At 44.8% G+C, this 23,493-nt stretch overlaps 1 long non-coding RNA gene across 1 annotated transcript; it reads left to right on the forward strand.

The window, feature by feature from the left end:
- Positions 1-847: 847 nt before the first annotated feature.
- Positions 848-20,567, forward strand: LOC115251805 (uncharacterized). Its single transcript, XR_003890344.1, has 2 exons — positions 848-1,070; positions 20,360-20,567. It is a non-coding gene; the product is annotated as an uncharacterized lncRNA (long non-coding RNA).
- The last annotated feature ends 2,926 nt before the right edge of the window (positions 20,568-23,493 follow it).

A 23,493-nucleotide genomic window follows, 5' to 3' on the forward strand; every position in this document is an offset into this window, starting at 1 on the left:
CACCCTCAGTGGGACAATAGAACTAGTTACATTTGGCTTTATGACTTTGGTGTTCAAAAATATGCACGAGTTTGGATAGGGTGGGGGTAGTCGATGTGTTAATCCAGATTATTAAAGGTGCACGACTCACTTGGCGTGCGCACGGTGCCTCCACAATCCCACTGGATCCAGAACCAGAACAAGCTCAGTCAAATTGACCCAAGAAGGGACACTCTGATCTCTGGACATGTTAAATGCATATTTTGGAATGGGAATCAATGTGACTAATTATCTTCATTGTTTCTCCACTGTAAGAGAGGAGAATAATAATACCAATTATTATTATTGTTATTATTATAAGTGTGTTTCACTCTGCTGGCCCCTTAAGTGTTGTCTGACTGGAAGCTGTCAGACAGTACGTGGAGTTAAATGGAGCGGACCGCTCTCAGTGTGTGAGCGTTTATGATGATGAAGCCGCCGCCACCAGCAAACAGAGTAATGGTGCTTATCAGGCCAAAAACTCCGACAGGAAGAGGGCGAGATAAAGCAGACAAACTGCGAAAGCCCCGCAAAGCCTCCCGCTAAAACGACAATCCACAAACACACATTTTTCTCTCCGCTAGCGGCTCCCGCGATATCCAATTCTCCTCATTTAAGCCCCAGTTTGGGCCATGTAATCATTACACGGACCATCTTCCTGGCAGGTGAGAAAGCAGCTTTCTGCAGGCTGACGTGCTACACGGCTTAAAGTTATGTGCTGTTAAGTCAGTGTCGTGGCGGGTGGGGGTGAAACTATCAGACTCCGTGCAGAGCTGTCTAACAAGTCACCCTGCTGTTCGACTCGTCACAGAGGAAGTGCCGGATGAGGAATAATCTTGTTGCTGCCTTTTTCTAGTGGCCGTAGCTGTATAGCTGAATGGGCTAATCCTGAAGTATAGGAAATGGAAGCATGCAGATTTGAAAAGCTACATGGCAAAGCCTGCTGAGCTATAGTGAGACCAGGCCTAGCTGTTGTCTCCGGTGCGCCTAATCCCCGAGAGGAAGCACAACAGCAGGGACGGAGCATCGGACGGACATTAATCACCAAGCAGGTATTGATTCTCTTACTGTTTAGCTTGCTTTTACCTAACCAAGGTCAAAGGGGGCGCCGGAGCCCCTTTTGGGACATTGACAAAGTCCAGGTGAGGCCAGAGAAACAGCATCCTGTGGATCATGATAAGGCTAAATTGTTGATAAGAACTAATAATAAAAAAAAAAGGAAAGAGCTCCCCTGGAAGTGTTAAAGCCTCCCCAACGATGGAGATGAGAAAAGCTGGGTCTGGTCTGCTCATTGTAATATTTGCTTTATCGAAGCACTACTAACACCACCAGGAAGATTTCCATCCCCTGCAACGTGGACGGGGGTCCTACTTCAACAAGGGGTCTGGATAGGGCACAAGGTCCACATGGTCCCGCTGGAGCAGCTTATCAACAAAAACCACACAGTCGGTCTGACTTTAGCGGGAGTTCAGCCAAGATGGTCGATTCTTTGTTCCATTTTGTGTCTCTCTCTGTGTGTGAGCCCTGGTCAGATTACACAGGGGAGCCTCAACAGCTGCATGTGGGACGTGTGCGCGCACGCGTGTGTGTCTCCCACGGGCATCATAACACTTAATCATTGGCTAATTAGCCAATTTAGTCATGTAATTGGCGCCCCATCTCTTTATTTCTCTGTCAGGCTCGCTTTTCTTTGCCGCCATGTGTTCGGAAAACACGAGCCGAGGTAAAACGTTCGTAGTTCAAACGTCGCATTAATGCGAGGAACAAATGACAAATCCATCATTGTCATGTAACGCAGCCCCATAAGTTACTCAAGCGCACACACAAGAAGACAATAACAGTAATTAAGGGTTTGGCTCCTTGCTAATGAGAATCAGTCAAGTGTCACATGGGGCATATGATCACAAGGATCGTGTCATCATCATCACCATCATCATAACAAGCAAGACTTTCTCGGCATTCCCATGAGAAATGACTGCTTTTTATTTGTTTTTTCTTCCTTAATGTCTATGTGTCTATTTAAAACCTGCAGAATGGATCCCCAGCATCCACAAGATGAAGAGAGTAAAGAACAATAATCTTCTGGGTGTGATACAGACGCACTCGGGAGTGTTCGGCTCTGTTTTACAGCTGCGTATCCAAGGTAGCACACAGAGGGCTGCGTGGGAGTGTGCAGCACATTACAGGAAAAGCACGCAGAGTTACAGGCAATTTTCTGCACCCCAACTCCCCGCATTCCAGCCAAATTCAGATCCGTGGAATCGGGCATTTTGATTGGTTTGCGAACCACCTGCCTGGAATCGGGTCGGTTTTGTCCCAGATTAGGTGTGTTGAAGGTGGACAGGGAGCGCACCGAGGAGCCGTCAGCTTAAACAGCATCCCTTCAGACAGCTTCGTTGACGTGCAGCTCATCATTACATGTCAAGCATGTCCCCTTTCAGAGCTTATTGGCCACTCAGTAATTCCCCACAAGAGTGGAGTAAGACGGGCTTCACGATTGTGGTGAAACATATCACTCCACAGATAACTCGTTACTTGTATAGATAGATAGATAAAGGTCAGCAAAGTCTGGTTTTATTATTTATAGTGGTCCTACCTATGTCACCAGTCCATGCGTGTCTGCGCACGCTCTGGTCTTCCTCCAGTCGGCCTGACCTTTCTCTAAAGGTCAGGCCGTGACACCGCTCACATGCACAATACTCTAATGAAGGCTAGGAGACGCACTCAAACACCGCTGCAGGCTCGGGGCTGTTGTTTCATGCTGCATTCAAAGTGCGTTGGCCTTTTCGAGCAGGGACGTTCAATTCACTTCTACAGGTGTCCTCACCTGGGTGGACCACACATGCACACGAGCGTCTGTTGTCTGGCCCCAGTAAGACCATTCATGCCTAAATACTTATCCAAGAGGGCTTTAGAAAAGGAGCTGGATCAGATATTGAATTAGATTTATCCTGCAGGCTTATAAACCACATACAATATTTAACTTTGTTAATAATCCATTTTATCCAGAAATGCAGCTACGAGCGGACTTAAGGGGTTGGGCATGCAGTGACACCCTGGGTGATAGAATCTCTCTTATTCACATGCATAAATAGCAGTTGCAACACTGTAGTCATGACAACATCTCTGGTCAAAAATTATCTTTACACCATTTGTTCTGTAATTGAGTCGCCGACCACTAGGGGCATAAATGAGCAAGCGACATATGAGGCCTGTTTTGATGTTATATATATATATAATCTTGTTTTTCTAATGCTGCTAATAAACATACATTTACTTAAAATGTCCTGTTACTTATGAATCACTGTTAATATTCAATAAATTCAGTAGGAGGTTGAAAAATTTCAAGCACCTCAAATGTTTACCACAGTGCAGCGAGCTACTAAATGCATCACTGCACTTTGAGTGATAAAATTGCTGCGCTAAACCCAAGATGAAAACACCTACGCAGAAAAACACCACTGTGATTTATTCACAGGTGGAAACAAACATGAAATAAAAGAAAAAATGATAATGCCCCAGGAGCTGCATCCATGGGGGAAGAAAGGTTCGGCAAATTTTAGCACAAGGTCACTGAAAGGATAAGGTGTTTAAATGTTTAAAAGTCCTGTTTTTTTCACGTTTAATTCAAATTCAGGAGGGCAGGAATAAAGGAACTTGCAGTGGTAGAAATAAAGCTGCACTGACTACTGAAAAGCTTTGCAAGGGCTGTTTAATGTCACTGTTTTCTGACAGCTGGTGTGAAGATGGTGTAGTAGGTGGTCCAGGACTTAAAAGATGGCTGCAGTCTTTCAAAAAAACACAGTTCTTGGAACAGGCGGCTGTCTGGCTGTGCGGGGTCGTGTGGTCCTGTCTGCCATTTTACTCACCCTTCATGAAGGGCAGCTGCCAGCCAATCAGCTGCCCAGCAGGACCGACAAGTTGGACCGCGTCCTTGGAAACGGAGAAGGCAGGGTCGAGACGGGGCGGCAATACAAAGTGCTGGGATTGTTCTATTCTGCAATAACGGGGACGGAGATAACACGAGAAACGGTACTGCGAACCAGATAAGCTCGGAGTCCCAATAAATCTCCCATATTTCTGGTCACACGGGATTTTGGCTCCATTGTTGAGATGGTGTGTGTTAAGAAACTGTTGCGTATGCGTACATCTAGTGGTCTGCACCCTCATAGCTGCAAATGTCCAAGGCTTAATGTGCGGATCGATCAGGAAGTATCAATATTTCAGATCCATTTACTTCCTACTATAGAATTCCAATAAGGAAGCATCCAAATTTACATGTAATGAATTATAAACAGTGGAAGCAGTGAAGAAAAACAAGCTGTATTCACGGGGACAGGAACTACTTTTTCTTCCGCCTGTCTTTTTTCCTCCTGGTAATTTGCTTTCCTCCTCCTTTTTTCCCGTCTAAAAACAGACACATTAGTTTGACTGGAGCTTCTTAATTGTCTCCAGGCGTGTGATGTGTCAGCGCCGTTTCAACACTCCCAACACGCTGTTTGTGAGCCCAGGAATGTAGGAATCAGGTCGCTCGGTGTCTTTTTAAATCCTGTAACTCCTCTGTCTCCTAATGACGGATTAGACTTCTCATAGTACGACTGCTCATCCAGTGCTAATCCGCAACACATAGACTCTGAGCTGGAGATGCCAGAGGGGAGGCAGAAAGGTGGGGTGGGGGTGTACAGTAACGCCAAGCAAATAATTCCTTTGAGTATGAGCGGAGAGTGATGCCAGACATCCATGTGACACCTGACAGATGTGTGTCAGCTGGGTGTACCCCCCTCCCTCCCCCATCACCACCATCCCAGAACCCCAAGTGCAGGGCTTCCTGGGAAAGGAGTCTTTTTAAGTTCGCACCTGCTATTTTTACAAGACGAGGACGTCTGTGTCAGCCTTGACGGTTCAAACTGTCGCCGACGTCAACAGTGGTGGTGGTGGTGGGGGTGTGATTGAAGGCAACGAGTCTGTCACCATGACGAGCAGGCGGAGACGCCGCTTTTTTTTGGTCCAGGCTGCAATCGTCTCACTCGAGGCGGCGCAATAGAGTGACACACGACGTGAGTTTGAAGACGCTCTGATGTGGCACTCATTGTCTTTTTCTACTTTTTGTCTGATAATATTGACAGTCGTCGCATTCTCAGAATGATTTCGGGCTGTTTTTGTCAAAGTACCCTCCTCCCCGCATTAGCATAACTGTGACTCTAACAATCCAGTCAACACACCCAAATAATCTGTTAAACAGCATCATGCTATATGATTTACTGACAGTTACCCGATGAGAAAACACGCTAGATGCTATCATGGCCTCATGTTTACCTGTTGATCCAAATTAATTTCTTCTTTTGTGTAGGAAAAAAACGGAATTCAAATGAAGGACTGCTGAAGCAATGACCTGTGTTGTGGGTCTGTTTGCTCCCACATTAGAGCAGATAATGCTAATGCTATAGTGACTTAAGACTCTAATACGACGTTTGAGTCAGACGTTATGTCACGTATGTAGTCCCAAAATAATCTGATAAGCGGACTGACGTGCGTAAACCAGGCTGCTTCAGTCATCGCGGTTATGAAGCGCAGTGTCAGCAACAGACTCTGTTAACCAAGTGTGGAAAAGCGAAAACCCTCAATGTTTTTACTTCTTTTATCTAAAAGAAAAAAAAACAGCAAGCGATACAAGCACACAAAGGAGAGACAGATGAACAGATAGACAGTGAACACCTCTCTGTCTCTGTCATTTTGTTATCAATGCTGACTTTTATCCACTGTTATTGAGGATGGTGGCTGGAAAAGGCATAAAAGGTGATCTTTTTGGCTGCTGTACAGTATCGGGGATCTGCTGCAGCGTGTTGTGACATTTAAACCCTTCTAGAGCAATTAAAACCTCTCTATAACTGTTAATCATTTAAGGAGCTTAATAAAATTAGTACAGCTTCGCCCTGAGTTTTCAGTGACTCTTCGGACAAATCAACTGACCCCCAACACGACAGAAATGTAACACTGGAACAGGAACTCCAGCATAAGGATGAAATGAGTGAGTCTGTGGAGAGGGAAATGGAGAGTGGCAGCTACAAGGACTGAATCAGGAGGCAATTTCTTCTTCTCTGGTGCGGCCCCTTTGACAACCTTTCCTTTCAAAGCAGGGTCTGCGTTGGTGTCACGCTGGTAACAGCACAATGCGAGCACGCCTCTCTTCATCTAAAGCTAATACAAGTGCACACATCTGACGGATGCTTTATTACCACCTGTAACATCTCAGCATCTCACCTACCTCATCATTTATAATGAGTCTTCAGCTAGATTTAGAAAATTACACTAAATCTAAGCAACAGGCCTTGGCAACAAGCAGTGGTCAACTCGTGGAGATTCTCAGGGATCTTTTATGGAGGACAAGCTTCTGTCTGGATGCAAAGTGGTACAGCGACCTTTGACCTTCTGGCACTTTCTCCCATCTGTCACAGTGGATCCCTGAGCTCAGTCGGAGGCACTGCTGAGTCCTCAGTCAGGATGATGGAGGCCACTGAGCTCCTGAGAGCTCCAGTAGTCCAGACTTATTTGTAACCTTCACCAGATGTGTGTTTACACAGACAGATGTGTGCCTTTCTAACTGGACTCGGCTCAGACGTGGAGGGAAATGGGAGATGGTGTTGGGGTTCTGGGTTGTCTGTCTTTGTCCTGCAGGGGGTGGAATGGAGCACAATTGGTGGCAGCTGGCACTGCAGGCAGGCGCACCTGTAGGCAATTTACATCTTTCTGCCTATTTCCGCAGGTTGTGTCTGTTTGTGTTGGCCAGGATGTCAGTTTGTCTCCCTTGTTGTGTGTTGGTGTTGGTGTTCTGTGTTTCCTGGAGGGCTGCTCCTGTTCCCTGTTTCCTAGAGGGCCGCGTCTGTTCCCTGGGTGCTATGCAGTCCTGGGGGCTGCCCTCGTGTTCCTTGTGTGGCCCCCCCCCCCCCCCCCTCAAAAAAAACCTGTTGACCACCCCATCACTGTGTCCTGGCCTGCGTTCGGGTCCTGTTCAACCCCTGTCTCAAAACCGATGGCGCGCTTCAAATATTAAATCTAATAATAATAATAATAATAAACCATCTGTTCAGGTAAACAATCCTACAAACGAACCGCTTAGATAAAGCTCTAAAATGATTCCATTTCCATGCGTTTAATGATGTGGCCTGTTTAAAAAAAGTACTTTGGTTTGCTCATTTCTGCTGAACCTGAATATTAACCCAGCACAAATATGAGAGAGCTGAATTAATAAAGCTGCATAATGAATGTGCACATTAGCGCATGTAAAAGAATGGCTGCTGCAGACTAGCTCCTGCAACTCTGGAGATGTTCTATTCATGGTTCCCAGTCTGCTTTACCAAGAATCAGGGAGTGTTTCTCTTCTATCTGTGCGGAAAAGATCATAAAATGACAAATTAATTACTGGTACTTATGTGTCGACTTTAGATGTAAACGACCTTTACCAAGAATCACTGTCCTCTAGAATTCATCAGTGGAGATTTAAATATCACCTCAAATGCTATGACTATTGAAGTGTGGGTTTTTTAATTGTAAAGTGGCCATTTTAGGGATTAATCAAAAGGACTAAGAGGTTTAAATAGACAGATTTGGTTACAATGAGGTGTTTTGCAACAACACATCTGTTGGCTGCCAGCTAGTCTGATCAGTGGTTGGCGTTTCTGGACTGAACTTTAGAGGCCGCAGTGCGTTGGAGGTAGACGGCGGCCAATCCTTTTCACCTGGAGGCTCATGTCCGGTAAGCCAGAGCTTCTTGGGTTCACGGCCAGGCTGTCTGGCTGAGCGCCGCTCCGAGGTCCAAGTCCGTTTTTCTTCCTGGCTCCCATCGTCCTGCGGGGCCCTCCAGGAGCCTCCGCCTTGGCTGGAGGCTCAGCTTCAGTGAGGGTCACAGCATTGTTACACCCAATCCAGGAAATTGTGACAAATGAACCATTTTCAAATGGAACCTTGGATTTTTCACAGAAACTGGTGAATATTTGTTTCTGAACTCCATCACATCCATTCCTAATGCCTCAAAACACACGCCGCCACTGTGTCCAAGCTTAGCTCGTGCCAAAAACAAACCAAAAACAAAGAAACAAAGCAGGGATATGACTTCTTTGTGCTCCTTTCCACCTCTTTTCTTCTTCTACTCATTGTTGTCCAGGTGGTGGGGGTACCAGTTGTAGTAGGGAAGCCCTGTCCTTTCTTTTCCCACCTATGTCATCCTGTTCCTCCAGGAGATGGCCCTGAAATGCCAGGGCAACTCTAGATGTAGTCCCTCTACATTATTTTACAAGGTACAAACCTCAGGGTTCCCCCAAGAGGACTTACCTGGAACATCTCCCCAGGGAGCCACATCTGGGTGAATTTCACAATGTGATCCAGTGTTTTTTTTAAAAATTATTATTACTGTGGCTACATGCAGCTCATGACCACAGCTGCTGCTTGGTTGGAACCAAAACAGGGCCGGAATCACCTCTTTGGTGAGTATTTTGAACTTGAATGCATCACATAAAAGACAGGGATTAAAATTTACTATACTACTTATACTACTACTACTACTTAAATATTAATTGTACAATATTAACAATAAAAGTACAATACCGAATAAATGCAGTGAGCATCCATTTAAACCTACCACGGCGATAGGTTAACCAGAAGCAAGGGTAACCGGAAACAATGTTCCCGCGTAAACGCACCGTGTGCACGCGCAGACAGGCAGACCAATTACTGGATGTTATTGTGTGTTTAATGTGCGCGATATTTTGCAGAACCATGCGAATTCAGTCGGACTTCAATTACTTTTCTGCATGTTTTTGCGTGTTTTTTAAATAAAAACTGGTGTTCATTTTGTCATTTTGTGTATAGGCCTTTGGTAAAAGTTTGGTAAAGAGGAACTCTGAGCAAACAAACGCGAGCAATAATGTCAATAACGGTGCTGATTGGTACCGATAATACAGCTAATTAAGTTAAACGGCTGTTATAGCGTGATTTAAGATTTAAATATGTTTAGTACTCAGGATTGTTAAATAACTTAAACATTGTGAAATAACATTGAAAATGTCTTCTGTTAAAAGCATTTCTCTTGTAGTAATTTATTTATGTTCAATAAATGTTATGTTTTCATTCAAAATGCTTGGAATACCATGCAATACCTTTGTAAATCAAAGCAAGGATTGTCACTGCCATTTTGAATTAGAATAATCATCGTTTATTTTGGCCGTTTGCTGTATTTTAAAAGGTTTTTAGTTCGTATCACAGCGCAAAAATGTCACAAAATGGACGTGACTTAAACTAAGGACAGAAAATGTAAGGCTGTTTCCGCTCCAGCTGGAGTCCAGCAGAACTCTTGGTGGTTCTGTTCAGGTAGAGAAATGAGAGGTGTCTCCTTTTCTTTCAACTGGATCCTCCATAAACTGTCCAGCTGTGATTTGAGTCAGACTGAAATGGTTTAGAGGATGTAAAGACTTGATTAATTTACTTAAGAATCCTGGACAGCTGGTAATTAAAGTGACCCCAGACCACCCCCCCCCCCCCACCCCCATCCCCCCTACTGTTGCTAAATCTGTTTGATGCTTCCATTTTATGCGGCTGTTTTTAAACGTGTTCATTCTAAATTAGTGTTGATTCTTACCATTAATCAGCAATGTATACTAATGTGGTGATAAAATGTAACAAATTTGAAAGTGCTGGTTCTTTGTGCCGGTTGTTTTGTGCTCGGAAACCTGCAAAGAATGCGATGATGACTTTATAAGGTGGCATTCAGCTAATCACAGGCTCCAGCTAACACCGATGCTATTGATGGCATTTCTGCCATATAAATATTGATTTTAAAATGCAACCCATGCTGGAATTTAAATCTTTGCTCACTAAAATCTCACCATCGGTGCAACTCCTCTTGATGATGCAAGATGCTGTTTACATTCAGATGCCTAAAGATGCCTGTGCCCACCAGAACTTTATTCTTTAGTGTTTCTTTATTACGCATCGCTGGTTTTCAGGTCTGCCTCCACTGAAATTCACCTGGATCAACCATAACCCCACCCAGACCTCCGTTCCTGCCTCTTGCTTTTTTGCGCTCACCTTTTCTCCATTTCTTCTTCTTCTGTCTTCCCTCTCTGCTGCTTTGTCCCTTCCTGACTGAAAATGAGTTCCCACCCTGATTATTGTGACCACATGAGTCCCTACTTGTCATCCAGTGGATATTAGGACGTCCTGCCCCACGTATCCGCCTCACTGGCATGAATCCACTCGATTAATCTCTGAGACAGTCTTTTAGATTGAGGTCCACATCATAAATTCCCAAGTAATAACGGGATGAAATAATTGCTTTACTCTCATTGACTGGCTTTGGTGGAATCCCAACCACAACATTTTGTCCGTCTCTGAGTAAATCTGTTTCAATAAAGAGCTGATTCAGGACGAATGGAGACGGCCCTGCGCTTTTCTCCCTTTGATCCCTTTAATCTAGAAAAATTCTATTTTACTTTGGAAGTCTCTTTTTATCCCTTTTGTGCTCCCTTCCTTGGGATCTTTAGTCCATTTATCAGCCGCCTGTAATTGTTTTCAATATTTCTCCTTCCTCCTTCATTTAAAAGGTTGAGCCTCCGTCCATGTAAGAAGTTTGATGCGATGTCATCGTTTACCTTGGTTCTACATATGAAATGTATCATTGTCCTATTTCCAATTTGATCTGGGGGAGGGGGCTTTATGGCAACAGTGGCAGCGGTAATGTTGCTGGGATATGCAGATCATATTCCTCCAATCTGCTGGGGAATTTAATAGAACTGCAAATTGTGACTTTAGCTTCATGCTTCAATCAATGCCATATATGAAGACACACACACACACACACACACACACACACACACACACAGACTGACTGACTGACCCTGTGGTGAACTAAAGCTGATTGCAGTCATCTGTCGGTTAACTACATTTTCTTTTGGAGAACAACTCGGTGATTAATGACAGAAGGGACGAAAGAAAAAGATGAAGAAAGAATGGAGGAGGGGACTTCTGGAGGTACAGAATTAGACAGACAGTAAAGGTGCCAGAACGGTGTGGGAGAAGAAGAAGGGAGACAATCACAGACATGCTCAGAGGAATGGGCTGTAATCATGAGAAGAGGAAGATTATCAGCAGACTGTCCAGATGCAGCGTTGATTCTGATTGGCTGGTTGACCTTTGGCCCAACATGTTCTGTCTATATTAGCCGCGGTGAAGGACAATACTCCGAGGGTCAAAATAATATGGGAAAAGGACATGCTTTTGCCTCCATCTTGTTTCCTGTATCACCTCCTTAAACCCCAGGTTCCTGATTGGGTTGAAATCACATGACAGGAGGTGCTAATCTGCTTTAATGAGCTTTGGTCCCAGGTTGACGGCAGGCGCTTGCTCTCTTTTGGCAGCCATGTTGTAATGAGCCCGGCTCCTAGGGCGAGACTACATTTGCTCAGCTTAGGGGTCTCAAAATGACATAAGTGCTAACGTGTTTTAACGAGCTGTGCCAACATGTTGATGTGAGGAGAGTTGAAGAATCTTTATGGGATCCAAAACAGGCTGTTTAGTGTGGTTACCAAGATGCTTAATTAAATACACCATGATCTTAACTTTAGTACATAAATAATAACAGACAGGAAACACATCAGAAAACTCAAGATGTGATATTTGTGTGTTGGGATTAGGTCTTGCATTCATCTTTGCATACAAGTGGAATGAATCACAAATAATCAAATATTTCACACATTTGTATTAATATTTCTGTGGTATTTGTGTCAAGCGTATTTGGATCCATTCCACCTGATGGGAATTTAATGTGACAGTCGCGAGGGAAAGCTTGTAATCAAATGGGGGGGGGGGGGATCACATTGACTTCTCCAAATAAGGTTTTCTATTTAATTTTTGTTACATTTGCATTTATAATGGCAACACTAATGGTAATAATAATGCATTTTACATTATAGGCACCTTTCTGGATATTCATTTTTTAGAGGCCTGTCTAATTTTTTCATTACTTTATTAGATATTATATATATATATATATATATAAATAAAATAATATAAAATACTCGAGCAGAACCCAACAGTGCGGAGTAAATACCTCTTCCAATGTTCCTAAGTGTTTCCAGTGAGCCTCGGGTGACCTCCAGGAGTGTCTGCTCACCAGGAGTGTAGCTGAACTCACCCTGCTGTGGCTCCCTTTTATGCAGTAGCAACCTGCTTTGATCTCTACGTATTTGCAAGTTTCCAAGAAAAGTGGGCTCACGCTCCATCATGCATAACAAGATTTATTGGTAGAAGAACCTTGAGAGTTTTTCATTTTCCAACAAATAAATGCACCCTTTTTCAGCGTATCTGCTTAATGTTACTTAGATCTACACCTACACCTCTGGCAAGAGGGGAATGGGGCTGAGATTTGGATGCGGCCTTACTTTTCTTTGATCTCTTCTTGACATAAAAGAACATTTTACTGTTTATCACCTTTTTTATGAGGTGCTCACGTCATGGCTGACGTCCCAGCTGTTGTGATACAGGATTCGATTTAGAGAGTTTCTGGGTTCTTTTATTATTTTATTTTAGATTACATGTTCAGGTTTTTTAGTGTAACATATGCCACAGTTACCATATAGTTTTCTGAGCGTTGTGAGGTGGTACAGGTTTCTGGCGCATTGGTCAAAAGGACAATGTCGTTTACGCCTCCTCCACTGCTGCTAGAAGAGTCTTTGAAGTGTGACAACAGTGTTTCTGTGACCCTTGGCCGGCGTCTGACCTGCGTTGCTTTGTGAGTGTGTGAAAGCCAAACACCTCTTAACAATCATGTCGCACCCTTTAGAAGGTGCTGTGTCTCTGACTATCCTCGTGAGAGCCAACCTGTGAGAAGTCGTGGGTTGTGTTTACCGTGCTGGTATTGATTTTTCTGGGTGTAACGATGCTTGTTCAGTTGTTTTGCAACTGCAGCTCATATGGGCTTACCCTCATGCCACGCTTCCAAATGATCCAGATGATGTCCAAATTACTTATGTTGTGTGTGTGTGTGTGTGTGTGTGCTGTTTTTAGCAACCTTTTCAGGCAGGGAGGATAACTCCTCTACCCTTTCACCAGTTTATCATGAAACAGCAAACCAAACCGGATGCGGAGTGCCGCTTATTCGGGTAAAGTATATTTTGGAGAGTCTTTGAAATGGGAGCTCGGCTCTCAAGTTTCGCTCTTGCCGAGACACAGAAAGCAGAGATGAGCCAATTTCATGCCCCGCAGTTTTTCTTTATTTCCCAGCGAACATTTGCATACTCGTCCGTTCTCTGTGGCGGCGGCTCGTACGACACTTTCCACGAGGAAATGAGGGCGCGCTCAAACGCAGGTCCAGCTCATGTGCAGTTTAGATCCAGTTCCATTTCCCGATCATTTGATTTTAAAATGAAGAGTCACAATTCAAGAAACGATCTGCAGTTCATCTTTCAGTACTTTTGTTTGAAGTACATGCGAGCAATTCCTCATAAGTAAGAAAACAAAATAGATTTAAAGACATTCCAGCAATAATTGGAAGTCTGGAAGGTTAATTTCCACTAGTGGAACCACATTGTGAAGGGCTTTTATGAATGACACCGTCCTCACTGAGCAAGAGACTGGATTGACCGTCGGGTGGATGAGAGATGATTGAAGTGGTCGTAAACATGTCAGCAAAATAGGATGTTCGGGGTCCGAGATTTTTGCCTTTTCAGAAGCTCGTTTAGGTGGAGCCGTACACCGACTCGTGAGAAGTATCGCTTCAAAGGTCCGCCGGGTCTCCTGACTTTAAAATGCGCAAAAGAAGATTGGTTCTCCAAGAGGAGAATGGCCCGTAACGTGCAGTGATGTCGTGTCAGGTCCGTTTGAAGTCCGGGGAAGAGCAAGAAGTAGTGACGTACGTGTCTGTCTCCTCACAGTTGCAGGGCATCGGCTTCACCTCCTATCTTTGGAAGCATTTGAAAAGGGGGAAGATATGGAAACATCACAAGACTGCTTTGAAAGTCTGCCGGGACCTTTTGTCAGAAGCCAAAAAAGCTGTAAAACCTCCAGTTTGTTTAAAAAATCTTATATTCTAGTAGCAAGTTTGCACACCTTTTGTTAAATCAGGACCTCGCTGCTAGCAGCTCTTTATTGATAGATAGTCACGGACGTTTGTGTTCCTTTGACGCTCAATGGATATTTTTTTATTCTCACAAATGCTCTTTGTTCTATTTTGTTTTATTTCCCCATCATATCTGGATCTTGAACAGTCATTTCAGTCAGTACTCCTTCCGCCCGCTCCTCTGGGAGAACAGCAAGGTGTTCAGGACTAGACGGGAGACGTAATCCCCCAGTGTGTCCTGGGCCCGTCTTGAGATTTCCTCCCAACAGGACATGCCTGAACCCCCTCCCCAGGGAGATGTCCAGGGGGAGCCTCTCGGATGTCTGAGCTTTTTAGCCTGCGTCTGAGGATTAAGGGGCTGGGGTCCAGCATCTGATGGGCTCTCTCTTCTTCTCCGTCCGTACCCACAGCTCATGATCACAGGTGAAGGTCTGAGCAAAGGTCGATCGGTAAACAAGTGATTTGCCCTCCAGGTCGTGATTTGCCAGAACAAACCAGTAGTGGAGGTGGAAAAAAAGATACAGAGGCTTTAAAACTAGAAATTTTGTCCTCTTTCCAATGAGTCTGTTGGGTTTGGACACGTGTTTTTTCTATTGTAAGTCATTTACTGGTGCCTGCCTTAACGCTAATTGGCTGCTCAGCAAATGTGCATTTATTCCTGGCACTATTCTGCTAATGAGAGGCCGCATTTCGCGGTACAAACACAAATGAACCAGGAGAAAAAAGAGTTGCTGAAATTAAAGGCAGCAACGCAGCCTTGCCCCATCATTTCCAGATATTATCTGTTCTACGGCCACAAAGTGATCAGCTTTACAGTTGAGTGACCTCTGAAAGGTAAGGATATACCAGGAAATGGATATGAAGCATCCAGTACTACGGAACTCTGTCAAACATGAATTTAGAGTATTTTATGTCAGTGCCAAAATAACTATAAAATAACTTTAGTTTTAGTGGACGTTATGGGACAGAGTGAAACAACCGCTTTCCTACATCTGTATTGCTTTTTAAGGGGTGCTTTCTTGGCCTTTTCTTCAACATGGAGATTTGATTTGATGATTCACTGCCTGTCCCCAAGATGGGGAGCAGTAATCAACACAATAAAATGCCAAGGGCCTCATGTTTAATGCCCATACATGTAGCCTATTTGACTTCTATTCGTCTGCCTGAAATGACCAATACAGTCAAGGAAATGCATCAATAAAGGCATCGCTGGAGACGGCAGGTTTGACACTGTGGCATACTGGGATTACCGGCACAGCACGAAGTCACTCCTCATTCAGAGTCACTGTTGCTCCCCCGTTTGACAAATGTGCATGATGATATTTCAGTCGCACCGCAGACGCGTGGGCGTGAACTCCCGCGTTGGTGTCGCGCTGCCTTCAAATGCGTCCCAGACAATCGTGAAATTCACCCAGAAATTGTTGGGGGGGAGAGGATGTGTGACGGACAAGGTGGTGTTTATGCCCAGATAAACGCCGCTGGCAAAACGACTTCAGGGAACATCTGCTCGAGTGTTCCAGTGGATTAAAAAACAACTACAGCATTTGATAAACTCAGTGTGCATAAATGGCATAACAAGGACTGTCTGTGTGTTTCCTTTTTATTATTTTAATAGTGGCGCTGGTTATTGTGTATCTTTCTTGGAGAAATTTGATCAGTTTTACTGTTTTCTGAAGTTCTCTCGGGTCTCAGGGGGTTGACTGAGTACAGCATGTTTTCGGGGGAGAACGAACTAAGAAACACAGCCAGTTCTAGATTAACAGAGGAATAAGGAGCCCGAGTTGTTTGTTTTGTAAGGATCGTTTGTAGGAAATAGAATTTTCGGTGACTCATGCAGGTCTACACGTTAATGACATCATCACTGCGGCGCATCGCCCGGAGGATCCGATCCTGCGAATAAGAGTAGTTTCGGCAGAAATAAAGATGGAACACATTATGTACGAAATGACAAAAAAGCTATTTCTTATCTCTAATGGAGACTAACCTGTTAAGCGCACGCAGGGCCGAGAGCAGCCATCAAAATCCTGCCGTCAAAGGAAAACACTCCAGACACAAATGAAGCATTTTCATTTCCATTCTGGCCGTTGTTCCGCGTTCAGGACGCCTCCGCCCTGCTCCTGTGAGTCGCTTTAGATGGGCTGGGATGGTGAGCCACTGCAGAGCAAATTGAATGAGAAAAGGTGTCTCTGCAGACCCGAGACTTTAAATGGGCGGGCTAACTGTCTGTCAGAACATTTAATGAAGAGTGTCCCCAAACTCAGAACTCTTTTCTAGAACAGATACAAGTGGCGGAGAAAAGTGTCCTCTGTGCCAAAGAGGAGCAGGGAGCTCGGAGGACGCCCACACATCCGGCCTCAGCCGAGACGTCTGTGGGGTGGTCTCGTGTGAAGGTGGTCTTCCCTTGGACCGGTTCGCAAGGTCCTTCTCCACCTCTTCTATGCTGCCACCACATTCTTCTGTTCTTCTGAACTCTCCAGTTCCACATTTCAGAGTGAAACAGCCAAGGCAACAACTAATCCTTCATTTGTGGAACGGATTGTTGGACAAAACTCTTTGTCTTCTGAGAATCGGCATCCGGCTGCATGCTTTGGTTGGCCCGTGGACTTTTCCTCTTTCGGCGTCATTTTCATACACTTCTATATTTCTGGGTGCAACATCAGCCTCTGTGAAATGAAGGAAATGCAACTCGGCCGCAGCAGTAATAATCTGGCAACGGCAGCAATGAAGGTGGTGCGAAATAATTTAATTCACTCAGGGTTGTGAACCATTTCCCCCCCCATCACCGCTGCAGAAAACTGTCCAAGGATGCATATTTACCCCATTGATGCATGATTAATAAACATAAAGCAACTGAGAGGAAGGAGCGAGAACGGGAGTAATTGAGAAGAGATGATTATAACGCTGTTCCTGAAAATGGGTATGGTGCAACTCATTCAGTCAATGGCACGGAGAGAGCGTAATATTTACCAAAGGGTTGAATCAAAGAGGCGCTGAATTATTCAAGAAAGGGTCCAGAGATGAGACGGGTGGAGGACAGGACGCCGCACAGTAGATTTAAAGAGCCGCTATACTGAACCACTTTAAATGGATCTGAAAGAATTCATAAAAAACAAGATATTGATTAGTTCCAACCTAAAATGCTCATGGTACCTCCACCTTTCTAGCCGAGGACCAAGTGACCACAACAGCACCGTGTCTCAGCGTGTGATGTAGAGTGTCAGGCGTGTATGGAAATGTCACCCTTGGCGCCACGGTGAAATCAACCGTTTCTCTCCTGACTGTCCTGCGTCTTTCTCTCATCAGCTCCCTGTTCTGCTTCCGCTCTGGCTGGAAGCCTCCAAATATTCCAACCAATTTTGTCCACTCATCATGGAAGCCCGAGTCTTCCCATGTTTTCTTTGTGTACTCCCGCTAACGCCGCTCCAGTCATCCGGTGTCTCTCCATTCCACCGTCGCCGTGGTAATCGTGAGGCTTCCTCCCGCGTCAATTATTTCCAATTCCTCCCTGCCAAATCTAGGTGCTGCCAAGGCTAATAAACTAGCGGTGCAACATAATTAGCACCAGGCTATGTTCACACTGCTGCCGAAATTGAACTGATTCTTTTTCTTTTTTTTTCATTCAAATGTGACCTGAATCTGCTTCTGATGGCGTGGACGGGGTGATGTACGGGGTTCCCTTCAGGAGCATGAGCTTCACACCACAGCCTGCAGACAGGCCACATTTAGCCCCGAGGTTCATCAACTTGTTGTTAGAGGATAATTTACAAAGTGAACCCATTTTTTTTCTTTTGTTTGTTCTTCTGCGCGAATTTCTGCTCCACAAACGTGCAGATGAAACATGGGACTTATCGCACGCACACATGCCTCGCACGTGCACGCACGCGGCGCCTCGCGGCCACGAAGCAGGAGCCAGCTCCGTAATTGCGTTTCCTTCCTGTCTGTCTGATTGCCAAAATGAGAATTTCAAGATGGTAGGCGTATGCAAATAATGCTGCGTGCGTATCTGAGAGGGGTTCTGCGGGACAGAGAGGAGGTTATCAGATGCCAGCAGAGCTGTGAGAGTGATTGCAGGAGCGTGCGCTGCAAGAGCGGGAACAATTAAAAAAGAAAGAACAAATCACACAAGTACACAACAGCAGGGGAAAACTGGGACGTTTGCATCCAAACTCTCATTTGTAAACACTTCCTGTGGGCTAAATACCAAACTCAGCTAATGTCTTTCATAGGGTACGTTGATAAGTGAGCTGCCCCCCCACCTTCCCTCAGCCATCCCATCATATCAGCCTGGTCCTGGGGTCAGCAGCACAGGCAAACACGATGATATACTTTTTTGATATACTTTTTGGGACAAAATGTGGTGACAGTTAAAATTTAATGTGATTTTACAATTAAATGCACTTAGAAATGAAAAAGTGCTTGAAGAGTTTGAAGATGTAGTCACAATTTCATCCAGCTGTTGTGGTCACCTTCTAACACATGTAGTCTAATTCTTTTAGACTTTCCAGACCCTCACCTCTGTTTTGAAGGAAACCTTCTGAAGTCCGTGCCTCTTGTCCTTGCTAGCAACACCCTGTATTCAGCGCTGTGGTTTCATTCTTGTTCATCCTCTCATTTCAGAGTCTGATGGAGATCTGACTTGACCCAGGCCTCACACTCGGTGTGTGTCTTTCCCTCCCTCCCTCTCTGTGTACTCCTGTCACAGGTCACACGCCCTCAACACGTTCTCTGATTTTTCCTTAATGGCTGGCTTGTTTAACACCACTCTGTAGGTGCTCCGTTCAGAGGGGATAATGAGCACAGGTCAATTAGGAGGGGTGATAACAAGGCAAATGTGACACCTGGGGGCTGCTTGACTGTAATGAGATGTAGTGGAGAGAAAAAGAGAAGTGAGGGATGGGCCCCGCAATCACGTACAAACATACGGTTGGCTGGTTTATTTGCAAAACAAGCGAAATCTTTCACATCTTCCCATCAGTTTTATAGCATTTATCTGAATATTAGCAGTGTCACCATCAGTAAACATCATCAGTCTGTTCCATCAACAGCTTTAGTGGAGGTTTGACAGTATATTCCTCATGTTCGGTATTTATTTCTGCCTTCTTGCTTCTGTAGAATAACCGGAGATCTTCATAAATGCTCATCAAAGCAATTTCCCCAACATGAAAGCCCAAACTCACCGGTACTCGAGGGTAAAAGGCACACAATGACGAGCTCTGTCTAATATTGTGATACTGATCCTGCAAAAATAGCGTTCTCATCGCAACAATCCAGTTTTTAAGGAAAGGGAAAAGCTCGCAAACAACTGGCTCTATCAGAGCTGCTGATATTCCGCATTTTATTCAGATGCTCCCGCAGCATAGATGGCGGGGTGGCTTGTCTTGATCCGTATCATTTACTCCGAACCAACATGTTTGTTTTGTTCTTTTGTGCTAGTGATGGTTTTGCTACCTGATTCAACCTTCAAAAAACTATCATCATCACAAAGTGACAGGTCCAAACAAAAGGTGCCACAAAGGTGTAAAAATGAAAAAAAATAAGTTCTTGTGTGAAGCAAACAAGGAAACCTCACTGGTTTAAGTGTTCTTGTGGTGTCAAGGCCCAATCGGGAAATAAAGGCCCACCTGGTTGTCCAGACAAAAAAGATCATCCTCATAGAACTTAAAGGAGGACCTGGCCACAGCACCAACCCACCACCAGGGGGGTGTTGTGGTTAAGGGCCCGATGGATGGTGTAGACCACCGGGGGACTCCATTGACTCCTCCTGGCCACCACTACATTCACTTAAGGAGGAGTGAGGAGAAGCATCTTCAGATGTTTTTATCATAGAAATGGCGTCTGAATCCGAGACGCTGCCCTCCAGCTGTATTTATTTAAGGAAATGTCTTCAACAGCATGGGCTGCTGCTGAATCCAGGAGAAATGTGGTGCATCTGGACAACACACAGCTAGCAAAACCGAAGCGCTCCCATCTCAGAAACCATTATTGTATCTCTGGTGTGACTATTAGGCTCATTACTCCGCTCGGTGCCAAGTCTGGGGGAAAAAAACCTGGCACGACGAGTGTTTCAGAACTCTCTGCTGCCCCCATATTGTTTTGCTGGCCCGAACTGGAGGACTGGCAATGCTACAGTCACGTAGCGGCAATCGCATCGAATACGTGTCGTACAATAATTGCACCATCTTTTATCCCACCTGACACGGCAGGGGGTGCTTTTAATTGTTTCTTTCGGTGCAGACGTTTGGTCCCTGCAAGTGCCAGCGTGCCAGATGGACACGGCGGCCAGCACGCGGCCAGTTCGGCTTAATGACGCTTATCTGAGGAACAAACCAACCCAACAGATGCAGGAGCCACCGGCGGATGTTCGGGAGGCATCGTCGTCCTTTAGGAGGATTCAACATCTTCTGGACCACTAGCTTTTAATTAAAGTTTTTTTTAATTGGCTTTGTTTCTTATTCCATTATTTCTATATGATTTTCTCTTTTAGAGATGTCTGATGTGATGAGCATTTAAAAATGGTGGCAACCACCTTTAAACTAACAGTACAGAAATGTTGTGGACGGAGAACGCCGCGACGTTTAAACGTCCTTTTCCAGGAACACAGATGCATCAGCAGGTGTTGTCGCTGGTGTTCGTAAGAGGCTAACGCTGGATTTTCACATTAATGACTCGCAAAATGACTGGGACCTTCAGTATTTCCTAACATGACAGGATTTCTCCTCACGCCACTTTTCGGTTTTACTTTTTCTCACATCACCCCACCATAAAGCAGCACCACTATTCAGCTTCATATTGAATCCGAGCTGCTTTCAGGACAAAAATTAACACCATTGTGACGCTTGTTAAGTGTTAAGGGCCGAACCGAAGCGTGTGGCCCTTTATATCACGGACTTTAAATGTCAAAACATTCCTCCAATTACATTGTAAAACTCAATTTCTCCAATAGAATTCATCGGCTCGCCGATCTACGCGTGGCAGTTTGGAGTCTACCGGTCTCCACGGCGATATAAACTCCCAAGTTTTGGCTCCTACTTTCATCGGTGTGAACAGGAGTCACAACTGTCCCGGCTGACGTGTCCTGACGTGTCCTGACGTGTCCTGACGTGTCCTGACGTGTCCTGACGTGTTGAGGGAAACATAAAAAGACGTTGTGATGGATGCGACTTGAACACTCCATCTTCTCGACTTCACCTTCCAAACAAACAAAAAAAGACCCGTTGCTTGTTTGTCAATAGGATTTTGGTTCCACATCATGTTTCTTTATTCCCGGATCGCCTTCGGAATCTTTTCCGGGTCTCCATCAACATGTGGGTCTCTTCTGTCCTTTTTTCCAATCAGATCTTCCTTTTCTTTGCTCTGATCTACTTTCAGTCATCTTCACTGTCTCAAGGGAAAAAAAGGAGGCTACGAGTAATCAGTCACATGGTTTGTTCCATCCCACCTGAATTTTCCGGAGTTTCCTTATCATCTATCCAGGCTCTGTTGTCACGGTGGCTGTCAAGTAGCACCAAAGCCTTAGTAAATTAGCGCAATGCTAATCTAATGTGCAACAGGCTAATAGAAACTTACCCCAATGATATAAACAAGCCATCTGACCCAACTGTTCATTCACTTATACCAAAGTATTCCAAAACTGGGAAAAAATGAGTTATTGTTGTACCTTTTCTTGACTTTTTGGCAGAATAACCCTTTTCGGACAGTTTGGCTCCATTAGAACCGAGTCTGATTATAGGAATGTTGGTTCTGGGAGCAAATGCGGGTCCGAGGCTCAGACAAAGGTTTGATTGTATATTTCCTATGTTACATTACAGCCTAACGAATGCTGCAGCAACGACCCCCTGACAGCCCGTTGATTATTCCAATCACGCTTTGGCTTTAATCAATGGCAGAAGGTCACACACACACGCGTACACACACGTGTGCGCGCATACATGTACAAACACAGATCAGCCATGCGCATTTCCATGTCTGACATGCTGTAAGATAGACATGCACAGCATGCTACATGCACAGCACATGCTAATGTAAAACCAATAGAAAACACACACGTGCACGCACACACGTACACACATTATTGGATCAATGCAATATAACCCCAGAGATGAACCATATGGAACATCAATAGGCTCATCCATCACACAATCAGAGAAAATGGCAGGGTCACGTGTGTGTGTGTGTATGTGTGTGTGTGTTCACATTTACTACATTTTGAGCACCAAGGTCTGCATTCTACTAGTGGGACTGTTTGGGGTTAAGGCATGCTCTTTAGGTTAGGGTTAGTTTTTAGTTAGGGTTAGTTGGGATGGTTAGAGTAAGCTGGGTAAAGTATAATGTCTGTGGAAGTCACCACAATGGTAGGAGTGTGTGTGTGCGTGTGTGTGTGTGTGTGTGTGTGTGTGTGTGTGCAGACACTGATTACAGCCCTGAACGGGCACTTATCAACGTCACACATATTCAGATATGTGTTCTTTGTGTTGCTGTACACTTTTGGTGCCGGCAGGACTCACTTTGGTCCATTCACGGCTCATAATTGCTTTTATTGCGGACATAAAAATGATAATTAACTCTTTTGCAGTTCATTGTTCCTGTGACCCCCTGAGACTGGTGGCGAAATGACCTTTTCATTAAAGCTGCATCAGCAGCAATCAAAACAATGCTGCCCCGCAATGCGAAAGGATGACGATTAGCTCGGACGTTTGCCCACTTTGTGATCCGAGGGGTCGTGAATCACTGCTGAGGTGGAAACCTGGTCCAAAGAAGACTCTTTATCTCTTTATATTATGCAGAGCGCTAACTCTGATTAGCGACCGTTTGAAGTTCACGTGTATGTGGACAAATTTGAATTGTTTCTATATCAAAACCTGGAAAAATATCTGAGCAGAGGAGAAGTTTTAAACACACATTTTGCGCAGTGCACATTTTCCTCCCCCAGCCACTGATTAAAAGCCCTAACGAGTCGTTTCTCATAAAACGGCACGTCTGATTTGATTTTAAACGGCACATTTGATTCTGCATCTTTGCCTCATCAGTGGGGGTGTGTGAAGACTTTAATTGTCTCCGAAGATGATTTGACACGATTGTCTCCGTCGCCGGCGCTGCGCATTTCATTTGAGAGAGGAAACTTTGTTCTCACACGTCCTGTTGGAGCCAACATGCTAGCTAGCATGAGGCTACTTAGCAGGCGGAGTTGAGCTTGTGGCGGGTTGTTGCTGAAGTTTGACAGCTCCATCCACGTGCACAAGCCACAAGATATGGCCACAGGAAGTGAACCAGAACCCATTGCCGAAAACATCACGGACAACTTCCTGTAGCCTCTGAGACGCCCCAGTGAGACGGGCAAATAATTGGAAAAACAAGTTAAACACTGGGAT

This window comes from Takifugu rubripes, chromosome 12 (genome assembly GCF_901000725.2).
Source record: "Takifugu rubripes chromosome 12, fTakRub1.2, whole genome shotgun sequence".
Classification (NCBI taxonomy): domain Eukaryota; kingdom Metazoa; phylum Chordata; class Actinopteri; order Tetraodontiformes; family Tetraodontidae; genus Takifugu; species Takifugu rubripes.